This window comes from Notamacropus eugenii, chromosome 5 (assembly GCF_028372415.1).
Source record: "Notamacropus eugenii isolate mMacEug1 chromosome 5, mMacEug1.pri_v2, whole genome shotgun sequence".
Lineage (NCBI taxonomy): Eukaryota > Metazoa > Chordata > Mammalia > Diprotodontia > Macropodidae > Notamacropus > Notamacropus eugenii.
In genome coordinates this window covers 350,600,546-350,619,168 of record NC_092876.1, presented here as the reverse complement: position 1 = coordinate 350,619,168, position 18,623 = coordinate 350,600,546, and the positions used below count along the sequence as shown (strand labels likewise).

At 37.2% G+C, this 18,623-nt stretch overlaps 1 protein-coding gene and 1 long non-coding RNA gene across 3 annotated transcripts in view; one reads left to right on the top strand and one right to left on the bottom strand.

Moving 5' to 3' along the window:
- LSAMP (limbic system associated membrane protein) overlaps window positions 1-18,623 on the bottom strand; it is an 823,632-nt gene that overhangs the window by 727,064 nt on the left and 77,945 nt on the right. The gene's annotated exons all lie outside the window — the stretch shown is intronic.
- LOC140506607 (uncharacterized) lies at window positions 14,024-17,046 on the top strand. The gene is made up of 3 exons (XR_011968008.1): window positions 14,024-14,109; window positions 15,784-16,028; window positions 16,802-17,046. It is a non-coding gene; the product is annotated as an uncharacterized lncRNA (long non-coding RNA).

The following is an 18,623-nucleotide window of genomic DNA, read 5'->3' as shown; positions in this document are numbered from 1 at the left end:
CATCTCCTTGGAGTCAAAAGCCTTTCTTTTTTATAGATAAGTGTCAAGAACCCTTGCTGCCATCCATAGTGAAGCACATATTAAGCTGTCATGTAAAAAGAAGATGATCATATTTTAAATACAGGGCTTAGCTTTTGCACACAGATGTTGAATTTTCATGAAAGACTGAATGAGATAGAAATATTGCTATTGCTTAGATCTAATGCTTCTTGACACTTAGTACCTTGCTTCCAAGATTCTTACTAAGTCTGACATGGATTATTATTATGAGATGTGAAATTTAACTGCTGATGAACTAAAGGTCAAATAGGTTGAGTGACTTGCCCTTTGTCAACAAAGGAGTCAGGTGAAGCAAAGACTGAACTCAATTCTTCTGATGCAGCAATCGAGTCATCAGATCGCCAATTTTAAGTTTCTTCTCTGTCATCTCGTCTCATCTCATCTCATCATCTCATCCTACTCCCCATACCTACATTTTATTTCAGACAAACTGGGCTATTCACCATTGCCGAATCTTTTTAATACCACTGAATTTGTCATTATACTTCCTTCCCCCTTCTCCCCAGTCCCCATACTTACCAAAACCTCCATGTCCGTAATAGACTCCCTTCCCCCCAGCTCCCCATCCACCCTGTTGCAATATTTCCAATGCCCAAATCTGGTTCCATTTTCTTCATGAAACCTCCCTTGATCCCAACAGCTAAAAACAATATCTTCCACCTAAAATCTCTCATAACTTTCTTTTGACTTCTCCTTTTGCATTAATCATACTGCATTATGGTATATTTTTTGTATATAACTTATCTCCCTGTTTTGATTGTGAATTTGAAGACCTCATGTTTCTCATCTTTCTATCCTCAGAACCTGGCATAGTAATTTTTTTTCTTTCCTTTACCAGAACTGTGATGTATTGATAGAGGGAACTCCTAAATGAGGAAACTCCTTTTAGAAAATTGGGGCAAATCCTTCTCCACAAATAATAGCTACAGAAATGTTTACCAGCATCACTCAGTATGTTACAGAGGTGGGCTTTAAATTCTAGTTTTCCTAACTCAGAGCCTGGCACTCTTTTCTTTTCATACAGTAGTTACTAAAGATATTTTTGCTGAAGAGAATGAAATCATGGGATTTCATGGGTCTATTCCATGATGGCATGACAGGACAGTGATCAAGGACAAAAAAAACCTCAGCATTCCACTTCACTTATTACTTCTTCTTCCTTCTCTAGGAGAGATGGAAACCCCAGTCATAGATGGATAATGGTATTCATCTCACACTTACAAATACCGGTAAGAAAAGGAAATTAGGGTCTTCCAAAATTATAATGTTGAAATCATAGACCTAGGACACATTTAATCAACAGAAGTTTAGAAAGTGCACCTGATTCCATTTTTTTAATAACTAGTTCCTTCTCCTTCAGCATTTCAATGATACATTTCCACATACTCTTGGGCCTTTCTTACATATTCTCTCATTATCTTTTCTATTTCTTCCAGTGTTGTCTTCATGGATGCTGAATGGTCAAGGTGCACATGGTTTTCCATTTCTGTTGAATTAGACATATCTCAAAGACGACAATAGACATTTCACTATTTATACTTTTGTGGTCTTATAGGTATAACAGGATCGTAGATTTAAAGCTTCGAGTAAGCTTATAGTTATTGAGGCCCACTCCTTCTTCGTATGAATAAGGAACCTTATAAGGCATAAAGAGATTGTATCATTTTCCAAGGGCTATCCAGATAGTATGTGTCTGATGTGGAATTTAGTCTGGTCTTCTTGACTCCACGTCCAATTCTCTGCCCACTATTCTATGCTACCTCTTGATGTAGTGACCCAGAGCCAGGAATATGGAGACCAGCTTTAGACCAAGAAACTTGAATCACCCCAATCATAAGGTCATCAAATTACACATACACAGGATGCAAAAAACAAAGTTATTAATGAAAAGCACAGAATCAATTAGGTGCATCATTAAAAGTTGGCAGATTGCTTCTGGGCTGAATATCAAGGGGCAGGGAATAGCTAAATTGAGCCTAACACCCATGATCTTTCAGTTATCAGAACAGAGCAGCTGGTGTGGTGCTGGACTCAATTGATCTCTGGGGCCCACTCGATTTGAAGGATATGTCCAAATAATTGGCAGCTTTCTAAGCCTTTGTCAATTGAAAACACATTGAGAGTTTGAGGGCAGTCTTTGGAGAATATCAAAATGTTATCATATCTTGGCCTGTATAATGAACAACATAAAAAGTCTTTTTGAGAATAGTTCACCATGGTTCAAATAGCATTACTTTGCATTTGCGTAGTTTTCAATAAATACAAATATTTGATCTTGCAATTATTTATCATTCCGAAGAAGCAAAAGGGAGTGAATATACATCTCTCACATATTTTTAGGGATTTGTACCGTATCATAAATCAGGTGATTTGGGTTTGAATCATGGCTCTCAAACTGAGTCATTGTATGGAAACCTGGAGAGAAATGTTTTCTCTTTAGTGAGCCTCAGTTTATTCATATGCACAACAGAGATACTAATTCTTCCATGCCTATTTAGAAGGGTTATTGTAAGGAAAACACTTGGGAAATTTTAAAGTGTTCTTTTTTTTTTTAATCATTTTTGCAGGTGAAGAAACTATGGCTAAGATTTTATATGTGACCTCAGGATTAAAATTTGCGCTGCCTCAAAACCCTACTAAATTGTCAATTCACAGAGCCATACCTAGGGTGTGCTGCAGTTCTCAGAAGCAAATTATTCATTCCTATGATTGTTTTATAACAGCATGAAGCAGAGATAGTTAAGCACTTTTTGTTCAAGATAATGCATCTTAAAATCAAAATCTTGAAACCAAATTTAGGTAATTATTACTATTAGAGTTTAGTAGGGTTTTATTTTTTATTTGTACTCTAAAATTTTATGATCATATGTAAGTTATCACTCTCTTTGAATTCTCAGCACCTAGGACTGTGCCTTACTTATAGCAAATACTTAATATTTTTTGATTGAATTGAAGTAATTCCATGTTATGATTTGATCTCACAATCCATTTAAGCGAACAAAGGCACTGTACTATATTCTGATGATGAAAAGACAAAAATGAAAGTATGCCTGTCCTCAAAGGGATTTCATTCTACTAGATACTGAGAGACTGGAGAACATTGCAAAGAAATACCAAGTAGGGGAGGTGGAGATATAAACTTGTGTACAGACTTAGCTTTCTGGTCAATCAGCTATTTATATCTCGTGTCACCAGAACAAATTCTTACCAGTTTAAAAAAAAATTCCACAAAGGGATGAGGAGAAGGAAAAATAGAGCAGAAACCAAGCTGATGGAAGAGACTGATCTGGCCATATTTCTGCGTGATTACTAAAGACTATGGCGGCAAAGAGAATAGGATGGCAAGAAAAAGAGCGAGGAGGCACAAGAGAAGACAAGCAGGTGAAAATCTGGTTGATGAAAGGAAAGGACTTGGAAGGCTGAATTAGGATCTTTGTCTTTATTTTGACAGGATCATTGATTTAGAACTGAAAGAGACCGTTTGTTGTTTTTGTTTAATCATTTTCAATCTTATCTGACTTTATGTGCCTCCATTTGGGGTTTTCTTGGCAAAGATACTGAAGTTCCATTTCCTTCTCTAGTTCACTTTATAGATGAGGAAACTGAGGCAAACAGGGCTAAGTGACTTGCCCAGGGTCAAACAGTTAGCAAGTGTTTGAGGCCAGATTTGAACTCAGGGAGATAAGCCCGCCTGATTCCAGGCCTGTAACTGTATCCATTGTCCCATCTAGCTGCCCCTAGAGACCTTAGAGCCTGTCCAGATCAATTCCTCATTTTATAGATGAAGAAACTGAGGTACTAAGGTACTTAGTAAGTACTTACTAAAGTAACTTAGGTACTAAGTAGCAGAACTGATTGAAACACATTATGTTGGGATGTCAGGACCCGAATAGGATATGTTATCAGGATATACAGCCTATGATGGCATTGTTTACTGATACAGAACTAAAAAAGATCTACAAAAACTCAGTTTGGTGGTATAAAAATAATGCTGATTATAATATTTTTCATGATATGCTTACTAGTTTGCTAAATACCTATATTACCAATAAACTCTAGAAGGACCAGACATATCAATTGACATAATTTTTATTACAATTTTACTTTGAAATAAATATTTTCATTCTACCTGTATTTTCTTTGCCTTAGAGGAAGTATAGTCACCCTCTCACAACTTAAAGAATTCGTAGGAAGTACTGCTCGCAAATGAGTGGGTTTACTCTGAAAATTCCCTCCCCTACCTTCCCTTCCCCCATATACACACCAAACACAACCTGTTAGTAAGTAATGGCTTGTCTGTTGTAATTAAGTTGCTGGGTCTTTCTCATCAATCCCCTTGGGAAATCAATAGTTGAACAGTCATGCCCTTTGGTAAAACTGACTATGATGCACAAATCTGCTTCAAGGTGGCTGAATTTTAAGCACCAAATGCAAATAGTGCCTTAAGATCCATGTGGATGAGAAGTGTGATAATGAACAAGTCCTTTCTTATGATAATAAGTATCATCATTACAAGACAACTTAAAATCTGAAATCTGAGCCCTCCTTCTCTAAAGAAGTACTTTATGGTAATTGGAGATGAGAAGTTCCAGGGATAAGAATTTTCCTCCCTGTGATTACTCAAATAGTCTAGAAAGTATTAGTTTACCTCTATATAATTGGAGAGAATCAGAGTTCATATACAGAAACACCATTTCTGTCCTCTTTGTCCTCAGATTCTTGTCAACCTCAACCTCCTTTTGGAAACATTCAGTTAGTTGGCTGCACATTTTATCAATTAGGGCAATGACTCAATTCATATGTTATATTTTCAGGTAGCACTTTTTTTGCTGGTGTCTGAACAAAACTTGAAAGAAGCTTCATCCTAGAATGTATTTCAAAGACACCCCTTTGGGGTCAATTAGCACCTATAAATATTTATCTAAGCTGTCACTTAATGCCAGATTAATCTTTCTAAAACCTCGTTGTCATCACCTTACTATTTTGCTAATGGCTTCAATCCAAATTGTTCAGCCCTTTCTTTCAAGACCCTCTATTAATTAGCCTTAAGACAAATCACCCAGTCCAACAGGGTAGGTCCATCTGTTTTACCACACACATGCTCATTCCCACTTCCATGGCATCATACTAAGTATCTCCCCATTTAGTATGACCTCTCTCTTCCACTCCATCAATTCAAATATTACAATTCCTTCAAAGCTCAACTCTTGGTCCAGACCTGAGATTTCATCATTATTGGGAACTCCTAGTGAGGAATCTTTTACTACAAAAGCAGATGAAAGATTTGGAAAAACTTCAAAGGCCATCTACTCCAGACTATATTTGACTATAAAGTCCCTGTACAATATCACCTAAAAGGAGTTACACAATTGTTGCTAGAAAACCTCTTGATTAAAGACAGAAAACGGTGGTAGCCCATTTCATGTTCTGGAATAGCTTTAATTATTAAATTGTGTTTCCTTTCATTGGGTGGGGAAAAAAAGCAGATGGTGACTTCTTTGCAACTGAAGGTCTTAGTGTTTAAGAGACCTTCTCAGGCTCACAAATACTATCTCTCTCTCTCTCTCTCCACACACACATTTATAGTTATATTTATGTATACATGCATATATGTATATGTATACATATGTGTGTGCATGTATACACATACATACACATTCATAAATATATGTATATGTGTGTATATATACACACACATATATGTACAAGAGATTTGAAAACAGATTTTCCAGATTCCAAGATGGTTATTCCATTCCCTATATCAACCTGACTTTCAACAATAATGCTTTACACATTGTCAAGTCAATGAGCACTGATTAAGAGCTCATTATCTGCTACATACTGTGTTAAGTGTTCTCTTTTTCTAAGGGTTGTGTGATATAAAGAGCATTAAATTTATATTTGGAAGGACTGAGATTGAATATAGATATTACTACTTGGTAACTGCTTGACTCTGGACAAGCAACCTCTCCAAGCTACAGTTTCTTCATCTGTAAAATAGGTCTGGGCATAATAATAACATCTACCTACCTGTTGAGGATCAAAGAGATAATAATTGTAAAGCATTCAGCACAGTGCCTGGAACATAGTAAGGGCTATAGAAATGTTATTTATATAATAACAACAATAATATTTATACTACCTAAGCAAATATATGAGGCAAATACTGAGAAAACCTTGAAATCATATACCATATATAATTGATAATGGTGACCACCAACTAGGTCAGGAGTCAGGAAGATGAGTTCAAATGCAGCCTGGGATACTGACTAGTTATGTGGCTTCCTCAAGTATGAAAAGAGAAAAATAATAGCACCTACTTTACAAGGTTTTTGTGAAGATGAAATAACACATGACAAGTACTTCACAAATATTAAAGCACTCCGTAGATATTAGCTTTCCTCCTCTTCCTTCCTTTCTTCCTTCCTGAAATCTGTGATGACACAGGATGAAAAGGTGTGGATGGGTGGTAATTTCTAATATTGAAAATCTATCAATATAGATGAAATATCACAGGTCCATTAAAGTATAGAATACCTTCTTGTACACGTGCAATTTATCTATGAACAAAATCAAAGTATTCTAGGAGTAAATGCAAGTAGTTTGAATGTACTTTTATTACAGAAAACAAAAAAAAAAGGATTATATAGAACTACAACCCAAATTGTATCATAAATGGCAAAATATAATGCAATACAACTTCATTTTAGAGATAACTTTTTTTGAGTATATCTAATATATATATAAACCTAGGTCAATATGTGTAAGTCTCTGCCTCGAAGTGAAGAATTCTCAATGGATTTAATACCCCTAGCATCCTGATTTTTCTGGATTTTATATTGCTAGAATAAGGAATTTTGCCACTGTCTCAAAGATGAACCATTATTTTCATTTTATTTGTTTTTTTATTGTGATCATTGTTATTTTTATATGCTATATACAGCATTTCTGGCAACACATCACTTTCCATGGAATCCAGAAAATCTAGTGGTGAGTTTTGGGATTCTCTGTATACATTTCTTCCACTTCTCTTCTCACACTCACTCCTCAACCCTTTGCAATCTGGCTTCCTATCCCCTCAAACTATCATCCTATATCTCTCCCCACTTTTTTAGCCAACATCCTTGAAAAAGGTGTTATATTCACAGCCTATACTTCCTTTCACTTACTCTTCAATCCTTTGCAATCTGGCTTCTGACTTCATCATTTAGCTGAAACTGTTCTTTCCAGTGTTACAGATTATCTCTAAATTCAAAAATTGGATGGTCTTTTCACAGTGCTAATCCCTCTTGATCCATCTGACGTATTTGATATATAGACCACCCATTCCTGCTCTATACTCATTCTTCTCTGGTTCTTCTCTTACCTTGCTTACCCACCTTTGCTGGTTTATCATCTACTCATTCCTTTTAAAATGGAAATGTTCCCATAAGCTCTATCCTGGGACCTCTCTCTTCTCTTGGTGGCCTCAGAAACTATCACTGGGAAAATTACTACTTCTATGAAGATGATCACCAATTTTCTTCCCAGATTTCAGTTCTATGTCACCAATGGCCTTTTGGATATTTCAAATGGAATTTCCTGATGGCATCTCAAATTCAATGTATTCAAAACAGAGCTTTTTAATCTTTTCTCCAAAACTCACCTTTCTTCTGAACTTTACTATTCCTTTCAAACTCCCCTCCATCCTTCTGGTCCCTTAGGTTTGTAACTAACCTTGTTTTGAATTCCATAGTCCTCCCTCTCGCTCATCCCAATTAGTTAACAAAAGTTGCTGCTTATACCTTTCCAACAAATCTTACATCAGGCCCATTCTCTCTATTTACAAAGCCATCCCCTTAGTTCAGGCCCTTACCACATGCCATCTACAGCATTGCAAGAGCTTTCTAATTGTTCTCCCTTCCTCAAATTTACCCCTATTTCACTTTATCCTTCACAATATTCCAAAATGATTTTATTTTAAAATGGGTCTGACAATTCTACCCTCCTACTTAACAAACTGGTGGCATGCTATTATTACCTTCAAGATAAGATATAAACTGTAAAAACTTTAAAGTCCTTTGCAACCTTATTTTATCTTTTAGTCTCAGTGTATGTTACAGTCCCCAACAAACTCCATGTGAAAATAGCCTTTCTGTTTATTCCTCATCCATGACACTCCATTTCCCATCTTCATGCCTTTTCACTATCTGTCCCCCTAGCCTGAAATGCACTCCTTGCTCACCTTTGCTGGATATAATTCTTCCCTTCTTTTGAGACAAAATTTAAGTAACATCTTATACCAAATTTATACCCACCCCCAACTCTAGAGCTCACTCCACAGCTAAGTTTTATTTAACTACCTGACATTTCTTTGCATTTATTTTCTTTATATTTATTCTGTTTGTACACATATATACGTATATGTATATATTTATACCTGCTGTCTCTTCTGATATAACATAAATTCCTTCTGAGAGTTTTTATTGTTTCATTCTTAGAATTTATATCCCTAGCACCTAGTGTAGTGCCTGGCACATTGTAAATGCTTAATAAATGCTAGATGATTGATTATTTGTAGCCACAATTCTGTGCAATATAAGAGTGTTTAAATGAGGCTGAACTTGCAGTATGAACTATTGTTTGGTAGCACTATAGTTTGTTTCTCCTTTTCCTCTGTCTGTGTAAAGAAGGAAAGGTTTACTCTCTTCCTCTCCTTCAAGGTGACTTAAGAATGATTACAGATTACCCCTAATGTGTTAGGTTGCAATTGTTGGAAAGAAAGAAAGGAAGAAAGGAAGGAAGAAAGGAAGGAAGGAAGGAGGGAAGGAAGGAGGGAAGAAAGAAAGAAAGAAGAGAAGGAAAAAAGAAAGAAAGAAAGAAGGAAAAAGGAAGGAAGGAAGAAAAAGAGAAAGAAGGAAAAAATTCTTTCTTGAAGGAAGAAAGAAAAGAAAGAAGGAAAGAAAAGGAATGAAAGCTAGGGAATTTATAGTTTGTATGTATAAAGGTTATGTATATGTATTAAGTTTATAGTTTTAAGTATAAAAGTCTTGGGATCATGGAATATGGATTTACGGCTGGCATAGGTTTTAGGGGTGATCTACCCCAATCTCCCTCATTTCACAGATGATGAAAATGAGTCCTGGAAAGTTTCAGTGAATTGCTCAAGGTCACAAAAGTCATAAGATTCCTAACAAAGATTTGAACCAAAATCCAATGCTCTTCTTCAGCTTCTTTGGAAGTGTGGATCTATATTAATCTGCCATGTTTCTATACTGATGCATTTCTTTGTAATAGTCAAATGAGAATTTCTTCCTTAAGACCAGGGAATCTTCTAAGAAGTTAAATAATGTTGGAGCTTGGAGAGGAAGATTTTGGGATATTCTCATCTAACTCATCTGATTTGACAGAGCCATTCATGTCCTTAGTGGCAGAGTCAGGCACAGAATTCAAATTTCCTGAACTCAGTTGGCCAGGTTTATGACTTATTTTTGTTTTTTGCCCAGTGCCCCACTGCATCCTTCAAATGAGATATGGTGAAAGCTGAAGTAGTGTTACAGCCAATCAAATCCCCTGAGTGAAATAATGCATGAAACAAAAAACATGCCTGAAATAAAACTGTATACCACTTGTCTTCTAGTACAAAGGTTCGGGTTTTTTTGTTTTTGGTTTTTTTGCTTTGGCTTCCCCGCCTACTTTCTTTTGCTTCCTCTGAATCTCTAAAGCATGTGAACTTAGGATTTTCTTCCATCACTTACCACTTGGCACCCGTGACCTTGGCAGCTGTATTTCTATGATACCACAATGGGTTGCCATGGTGAAGAATAAGATTTTACACAAAATGGTGATACAATTCCAAAACCCTGGAGCAGATAGTTATGAATGGAAAAACATATAGTTTCAAACCTTAAGAGCAAGAAGAGACCTTCGGCATGATATGAAGGAACTGGAATCAGAGAGCTGAAATTGTTTGTCTAAGTTTCTCAGACATCTAGTTAGAGGAGGGGCTCAGATAGGAGATCAGAGCTTTTGACACATAATCCAGGACTTCCCCCCGCCCCTTACCATATATGCCTATGGTGGGAAAAAAAGGGGAAGGAAAGATGGAATAGAATAGAGGAAAAAGAAGAGTTAAGGAAGAAGATAAAGAAAGAAAAGAAGGAAGGAAGGAAGGAAAGAAGGAAGGAAAATCAAAATAAAACAAGGAGAAATGGGCAAAAAAGGAAAGAAAATCTACTTTATATTTTGGAATGTGGGTGACAAAAGTAACAATGCATGTACTTGTTCACCAATGCCAGTATTATCCTAGTGAACTTGTGCCAAATTGCCATGACAATAATTAGCTGTAGTACTTTGACAGATCATTATGAGAACATTAGCAGGGCATTAGTGAGAATTACCCATTTTTCACACATTGATTACATGCCATTGCTGGCTCATTAGTGTATCGGTGCCTAATAGGTACACTCTAACTAGCAGTTCCTTCTTCAGCTAAGATCTAAACCTGCTAAACCCAGAGCAAGCAGTGTGCAGTGATTTTGTTGAATTAAACAAGCACAAATCCATTTTCCTTGTTCAGGAAGAAACTCATTAATCGAGCTTGGGTACCGTTGGGCCAATCTCTGCAGTCCCATGCACAGAAGCCTGCATTCTTATTCCTATTGCTATGACACTGCAGAATGATTTAGAAAAGGGAAAGTGAATCCAGGAGCTTCAAAGCCCTTCTGTCCCATTCTAGGGAGCAGCTGTCTCATGTCTCACCTTGGAAAGGAGTTGTCTATTTTTTTTCTCACTCTCCCTCCTCTATTCTAAAGTATTCTTATTTTATAACTTAATGACTCCCTTTCCATTCCATACCAAGATACCAGTGCCTAATTGTTTTCCCCCAATAGCTCTATGATTTTCAAACTATTGCATACTCATATATATAAAAATATATGTGTGTGTGTGTGTGTGTGTGTGTGTGTGTGTGTGTTTAGGCTCAGAGGAGATTGTGTGTAGAGAGGCAGATAACAAATCAACTGGATTATTTCCAGTACTGATGACAGATGGCACATTGTTCTCTATAAATGCAAACAGTCTAAAAAATCTGAAGCAGAGGAAAGGTGACTTCAGAGGAGCTTTTGTGATTTCTACCTCTTTCCTTGCACATTACCACCTGTCTGTTGTTCAGTCATCTCAGTTATTCCTGATTTTTCATGGCTCCATTTGGGTTTGTTTTTTGTTTTTTTTTTTTTTTGTAGAGATATTGGAGTGGTTTGCCATTTACTACTCCTGCTCATTTCACAGATTAGGAAACTGAGGCCAACAGGGTTAAGTGACTTCTCCAGGGTCACACTGCTATTAAGTGTCTAAGGCCAGATTGGAACTCAGGAAAATGGGGTTTCTTGACTCCAGTCCCCAGCGCTCTATACATTGCACCACCTACTTGCCACCACCTGTCCCCTTAGAAAATGAATTTAATGTGAGTCATACATTATGATATGCCTGATCATGCTTTCCTAATCATGAAAAACTCCAACATGCTCAATACAAGGTTTGTTAGCTTCCTCTCCAACCCCACATCTCTCTCAAGTTTTCCCTCCTCTTCTTCTCTTTCCTAAGCTTCATGTCAAAACGACACCACTGAATTATGTGGAATGAATTATTGGGATGTTAGGAACTAAGCAGTTACTGAGGACATATAGATTACTGGGATAACCATGCATGTGTGTAAGTCACTGAATTTGACCTGGTCAGAGAATAAGAAGTGAGAATTTCTTTCTTTCTTTTCCTTTTGGAAGTAGAAATTCATAAGGAAAGGAAAGAGTAAAAAAGGAACATGGGTAGAGAAATAGATAGGTAAGAGTAAAGGAGAAAGTTAGAAGGAATTGAAGGAAGTAAAACAGAACTGTGAAGAATAAATAATTTCGAGAGAGTAAATATACCCTGAAAGCAATAATATGATTCATTGTTCACTCACATCCAATTCTTTTTGACTTCATAGAGTATAGCGCACCAGTAACGGCCGTGGGTTTTCCTTGGCAAAAATACTGGAATGTTTGTCATTTCCTTCTCTAGTGGATTAAGGCAAACAGGTGTTAAGTGACTTGCCCAGGATCACACAGGTAGTGTCTGATGTCACATTTGAACTCAGGTCTTTGTGATTCCAGGCCCAGCTCTATCCAATACCTCTAATGACATATTTTCTCCTGAGTTTTGTACATTTTCTTTAGTATCATTCTCTGTTTCTCTTTGTCTACACACACACACACACACACACACACACACACACACACAATCTATTTAAGGCACAGACTATGAATTTCATAGTGTGGTCATTACTTCTAAAAAGGTTTACTATGTACTCCTTGCCTTCAGCCTTCCATTACTCCAGTCTGCCTTGCACACAGCTACCATATCCTGAAAGAATAATGCTGATCATGTTATCCCCCTACTCAAAACCCCTCAAGATTCTCCAGTTCCTATATAATGAAATCCAGACTCTTTAGCCTGGTTCCCAAGTTCCTCCAGTTTGACTGGAATGCAGTTCAAACAAATTATAGTACACGAATAAAAGGGAATATTATTATGTTTCAAAAAACCATGAACTCAAAAAATTTAGAGAATCATAGGAAGACAAAAAGAATGTAAAGGGGAGGTAAACAGAATCAGGAAAACAATAAATACAAGGATAGCAACACTTTAAATAGAAGAATGAAAAACAAGAATAATGACAATAGTAAAAATAAAAACAAAACCAAAATGAAAACCGTGTAATGATAATGACCAACGTTGTTCCCAAAGCAGAGATAAGAAAACAGATCTCCCTACTTTTCTCATAGGGGAGCACTTTGTGTGCTATCCGATTTAGTATATAATTTGGTTAATTTTGATGAAGTATGTTTTTACTTTTATTTATTCTTTATAACAAGGGATGGTTTTCTGTGTAGGAGAAAGGAGGAGAGATATACTGCATTTCCAAATATAAGTGTTATAAAAACAAAAGTTGTTTTCCAAAAATAATGTACTGTCCCCCACCAAACATAAAGTTCAAACACCATTTTCCCTATATAGTCTTTGTTCATACCTGTAGTCAGAGGGATCACCATGTTTCCATTCTTTAACTTTTTTCTACTTTTTAGAATATGACTGATTTGTTTTCATATTATCCAACAAGCGTTTTTTCCCCCTCCAGCTAGCTGCACTAAATAACCTGGAACATAGGGCTCTCTCAATCTCTCTCTCTCTCTCTCTCTCTCTCTCTCTCTCTCTCTCTCTCTCTCTCTCTCTCTCTCTCTCCCCCCTTTCCATTCGTAAACATCATCATAAGCATGATCTCATGCTCAATAGCAATGTTTCATCTAAGAACATTGCCAAGATGACTACCCTCAGCCTCTGGCTAGCTCTCCATTCGTACTTGTAGTAGGCTCATTGCTGACTCCAGATTTCTTGTTTCTTCTAGTTCATTAGGTAGCCCTTTGGCTTGGTAAGAGCAGAAGGGGTAGAAGCCAGGTGGATTCAAGTCCAAACATAAGTCAGAAAGAGGGCAATTGGGGCTGCTAGGGAATAAGGAAATTCTTTTGTCTCCATCTCCTTGAAATGTTATATCAAGCAAAAATACATACCTAGTTATATGTACATACTTAAACTACAATATTTGATTGATTAAAAAGAAATAAATTGGGCATATTAATAAACATTAAATTAATGAATGAATGTTGAGTATATATCTATGAAAAAAGTCAGTAAATTATAAAGTATTCATTAAGTTATTCACAAAATATTTATTTAGCACTTAAAACAATAAGTGTTGGGGGTGTAGGGACATACTGACCATGGGGGCTACAAGGATGAATAAGAGCAGTCCCTTACCTCAAATAGTTTATGACCCTAGTAAGAGAGATACAGCAGCACATACACCAAGAACCATAACACAGGGTAGAAGGCAATAAATGTCACAAATGATAGAAGGTTCTATGAGAATTTAGAAGCAAAGGAACTGGGATTAAATGGAGTATGTACTGGGGATAGCAACTGCTCTAGTTTAGATCTATCACAGGAAGTCACTATACAAAACTAAGGCTCAAGGTAGGATGGCATCCAATCATGGCAGACCTTGCATGCCAGGCTAAAGATGTTGAACTTTTCCTTAAAGATAATAAGGAGTCACTGATGTTTTCTGAGCCAGAAAGGCTCATGATGAAAGTGATATTCTTGTAGGAAGATTAACCTGGTAGCGGCATACATGTAGATTGAAAAGGGAAGATATATGGCAGAGATCAAAGAGGAAATTTATTACAGTTTACATGCCTGGTAATAAGAGTTTGAACTAGGACAATGGCAATGGGAATAGGAAGAAAGGAACAGATATAGGGGACATTTTGAAGAAACAACATGATTGGATTATATTGAATATTGGGGGCAAAAGAAAGAATCAAATGTGACTTCAAGGTTTAAATAGTTTAGAGAATGATAATAATTGACATAAACTGGGAAGTCAAAAATACTAGAAGAGGTTCTGATGGGGTTTTTTAAGGAAGGAGGATAATGTTGGGATGCATGTTGAGTTTACCTTAATAATAGGATACACAAGTAAAGTAGCCAACAGGTAATTGAGGAATATAGAACTAATGTTTGAGCGAGTAGTCATGGAGAGAGATGATGGACAATGGGAGTCAACCTCACAGGATATGATTATTGATGGTGTGAGAATTCACTTAACAAACAGGGAATAGAGAGAGAAGTAGAGGGCTGAGGACTAAACTTTGCAGGATGCCTACATTGGGGGGCCATAAAGAGACACCAATGAAGGAAACAAAGAAGTAGTTGTAGTGCTATGGAGATGACTAGAACACAGTTCATAGAAGTCAAGGGATGAGAAAGTTTTAAGAAAAAAAGTAATTAACAAGGCCAAGTGATTCAGAGAGGTCAAGAAAAGAAAGAGAGAGACAGTAAAGGAGAAAGAGAGAGAGAAAAAGGGAGAAAAAGAGAGAGAAAAGAGAGAAAGGAAGAGAGAAAGAAAGGAAGAAAGAAAGAAAGAAAGAAAGGAAGAGAAAGAAAGAAAGAAAGGAAGAAAGAAAGAAAGAAAGAAAGAAAGAAAGGAAGGAAGGAAGGAAGGAAGGAAGGAAGGAAGGAAGGAAGGAAGAAAGAAAGAAAGAAAGAAAGAAAGAAAGAAAGAAAGAAAGAAAGAAAGAAAGAAAGAAAGAAAGAAAGAAAGAAAGAAAGAAAGAAAGAAAGGAAGAAAGGAAGAAAGAAAGAAAGAAAGAAAAAGAAAAAGAAAAAGAAAGAAAGAGAGGGATGGAGGGAGGGAGGAAAAAAGAAAGGGAAGACTAAAGAAAGTAAAGTCATTGGATTTGGAAATTTGGATATCTTTAGGAAATTTGAAATGGAGTAAATATTTGATGCCTAAAAACATGCCTGGTTAGTGGAACTCTCTGTAGCTTTCTGGTCACTGTATCTGTCCTGAAAGGTGGTGTGAGAGTTTATGGATGTCCTGTCATCTGGCTTTTGCTTTTCTACTACTCTTGCTGCTCTACTACCGCTCAGAGACAACTTACACCAATATCAGTCCTTTATCACCTTCAGGCACATTACCCTGCAATTGGCTGGACTCCCCCCCCCCCCACTTTTGTACATCTCCTTAAAGTGAAAATAAGGGGTATGGAATTGTGTGATTTCTTTTCCCAACTGCCCATGGCAGGCTCTGGAGAGCAGAAGACAGATATCACACATACTACATCTTCTTTTTCCTTCTCATCCAAGGCATTATTCCACAAATCCAAGAATGACTCTAATTTTTTCAGTTCCACTCTCTTCCTCTGTCCTTGCACCTCCCCAACCTCAGCCTGCAGTGTGTGCATACAGCAGAGGAACTGAAACACACAAAATGTCCCTTTGAAGAAGGTGCCAAAGTGATTTGGCAGTGACAACATTGGCTCCTCCAACCAGCCCTGATGAATGCTAGGGCCATGGTTTTGAAAGCTCTGAGCACAAACAACCATTTGAAGGTAAATCAAGTCTGACAGCATGCATCTTAAAAAAAAAACAAAAAAAAAACTATGCTTAATAGAATTTATGAAGGAGGGTAGAGTCTGGCCATAGAGCAGGAATCATAGGTAGTAGAATCACAGATCATAGGTAGTAATGTTTAGCAGGAGTAGGTCATCAATCAATCAGTCAATCTAATCAATCAATAGTTAATAGCAAGAATCAGCCAAGGGCATTGGGTTCTAATTGCAGGTGTTAAAAGCTTATCTTGGGAATAGAGATGGGGTTTTGGGCAGTGAGGCAGGGTGCTGAGGTTGCTATCCCAACTCTGGGCCAAGACAATCTGCTTTTTAACTGGAGGCAACTGTAATCCATTCTGTGAACAGATGGCATGGAGGGGAAAAAAATGCAAACATAGGCTCTCCAGTGTCTATTTCAAAAGCCAGCCAACTTCCAGCTGTGGGAAGGATTTTGGAGGGAATGTTTATAGGAGCACAGGGTGGTACAAAGAGTAGAGAAGACATTTTCCAGGGAGAATGGTTAAGAAAAAGGATTGACTTTGGAGTACTCAGAGCTCAGACAAAATGACTTTCAGATGAGTTGTAGCAATGTGTTCCCTGACCATTCGTGCCTATCCTAGGTCTTACCTCATCCTCCATGTTCTCCCTCCAGAGTGGGTCTGTGTCCTTGCCAAATTCTAACTTAGTCCATTATTCCAATCTGTGTCCCTTCTGTTCCACCTAAAACACTGACTGGCTACCATATTCATTTTTCATTTTTACTTCTTCCATAGCCAAATACTAGACCTCTAACCCTGACCACCTGTCTTGAAACTGCATGACATTGGCCACAATGCAAACTGGGTGAGAAGGGCTACACACCGGAAAAACTACAACAACAATAAACAACAATGACTGAAAGGAAAGATCCTAGAGAAAATGCTGGGTCAGTTTGTGTCTGCACACTAAAATTCAAATTTAACAAATATTCATTTAATGCCTACTGTGTTAATTACACACTGATAGGTCCTGGGGGAGATAGAACAACACCAAAAATAATATAAAGCCTGTTTGAAAGGATTTTATATTCTAATTCTAAGGTGATAAGTGCTTTATTACAATGCAAAATTTAAATATTGAAAAATAGCATGTGTTTAAAAAAGGAACAGTTTTATGATTATTCCAAGGAGGAACAGATCACTTCAGGCTGTGGTTATCAGGCAAGGATTCCTAGAATAGGTGAGGGAGAGCACTTCAGGCACAATGAATGATTATAGTATTATAATGTATTATAACCATTCACTAATTTCTTAACTAGAAGAAGCCATCTCTCAGTAGGGGTGGGGAAGTACTAATTAGTGAAATAAAATGTTTTCCATTAAACTTGACTATGAAGCACTCCAAAGAATCAAAGTGAGGCACAATTGCAGTTCTAATGAGTAGAGATGCAGTACTTCACCCAAAATTGATCTGTAACTAAGATAAGGTGTCTGAAGCTTTTCCCTAGGGTGTGAAAATTAGAGCTTGCTCCATTTTTAGGTGAAGCACCTATATTCCTTCAGCAGAAGAAACAACTTTGTTATCAAGAGAGCAGGAATGCATGCAGCTCATGGGAATTAGTTAAAATATTAAGCAACCAGATGCTTCCCTCATCCCCCCTTAAGCAGCCACATCCTCGTGAACTTCCTGTACTCTTAAGGCTTTAAATTATAATATCTCAATGTCTCTTGCCCATAAGATGATGGTACTGGGGTGTGTTTTACCCCACTTGCTCCAGGTCCTATTTGTTTTCTACCAGGAAAAGCATGCTATCCACACACAGTTCTTACCCAAAGTACAACTCTGTGATCATACATTACAGACTGGTCCATAGCTTCTCCACTAACGTCCTATTACTGAAAGCTATGCTGACTCATTGTGCCTATAGTTTCCAGGACTGCCTGTCAATCACTGCTCAGAGAAGCTCTGCTGAGGGAGGCTCTGTTGGGGGAGGCATCATCCAGTCTTGCAGTTTTTGTATTATCTACTATTCAGCATGGAACAAGTCATCCCCTACTTGTTAGTCAGCTTGTAGAAACCCATTCCCTTTATCTATAATATTATTTCCTTATGGCGAGGAGCTGAGATGCAATGAGCCATCTCCTTTTCCTGATGTGGACCTATCCAAACTGCCTTTATCTCATTATGAAAGTTATCATTAAAAGCTGGCTCCATCTTGAATCCTTTGCCAATCTCTAGGGATCAGTCCATCCACATGTTCCTCTCTTGACATATTTTGTGACACATTCCTTTTAATTATCTTTTCCTGGGTTCTGCCTCATGAATCACCATAAAAGCTCAAACAAAGCTCCTTTTAACCCTGCTTTATACCCTTGACATGATATGGAGTTAACCCTGGCTCCTTGAGAGATTAAGTCAGAACATAGAATCTGAGAGGTCCTACCAAGCTTCAGAAACTTTGATCATAGTGTTGGTGACCTTAGAACTCTGGTAGTTAAGTTCAGAATGATAAATTTATTCATTCAACAATCATTTAAATCCACTCTACTTTTCTAGGCACGGTGAGTACAAAGCTAGAATTAAATAGTACTTTCTCTCAAGGAGTTTACATTCAAT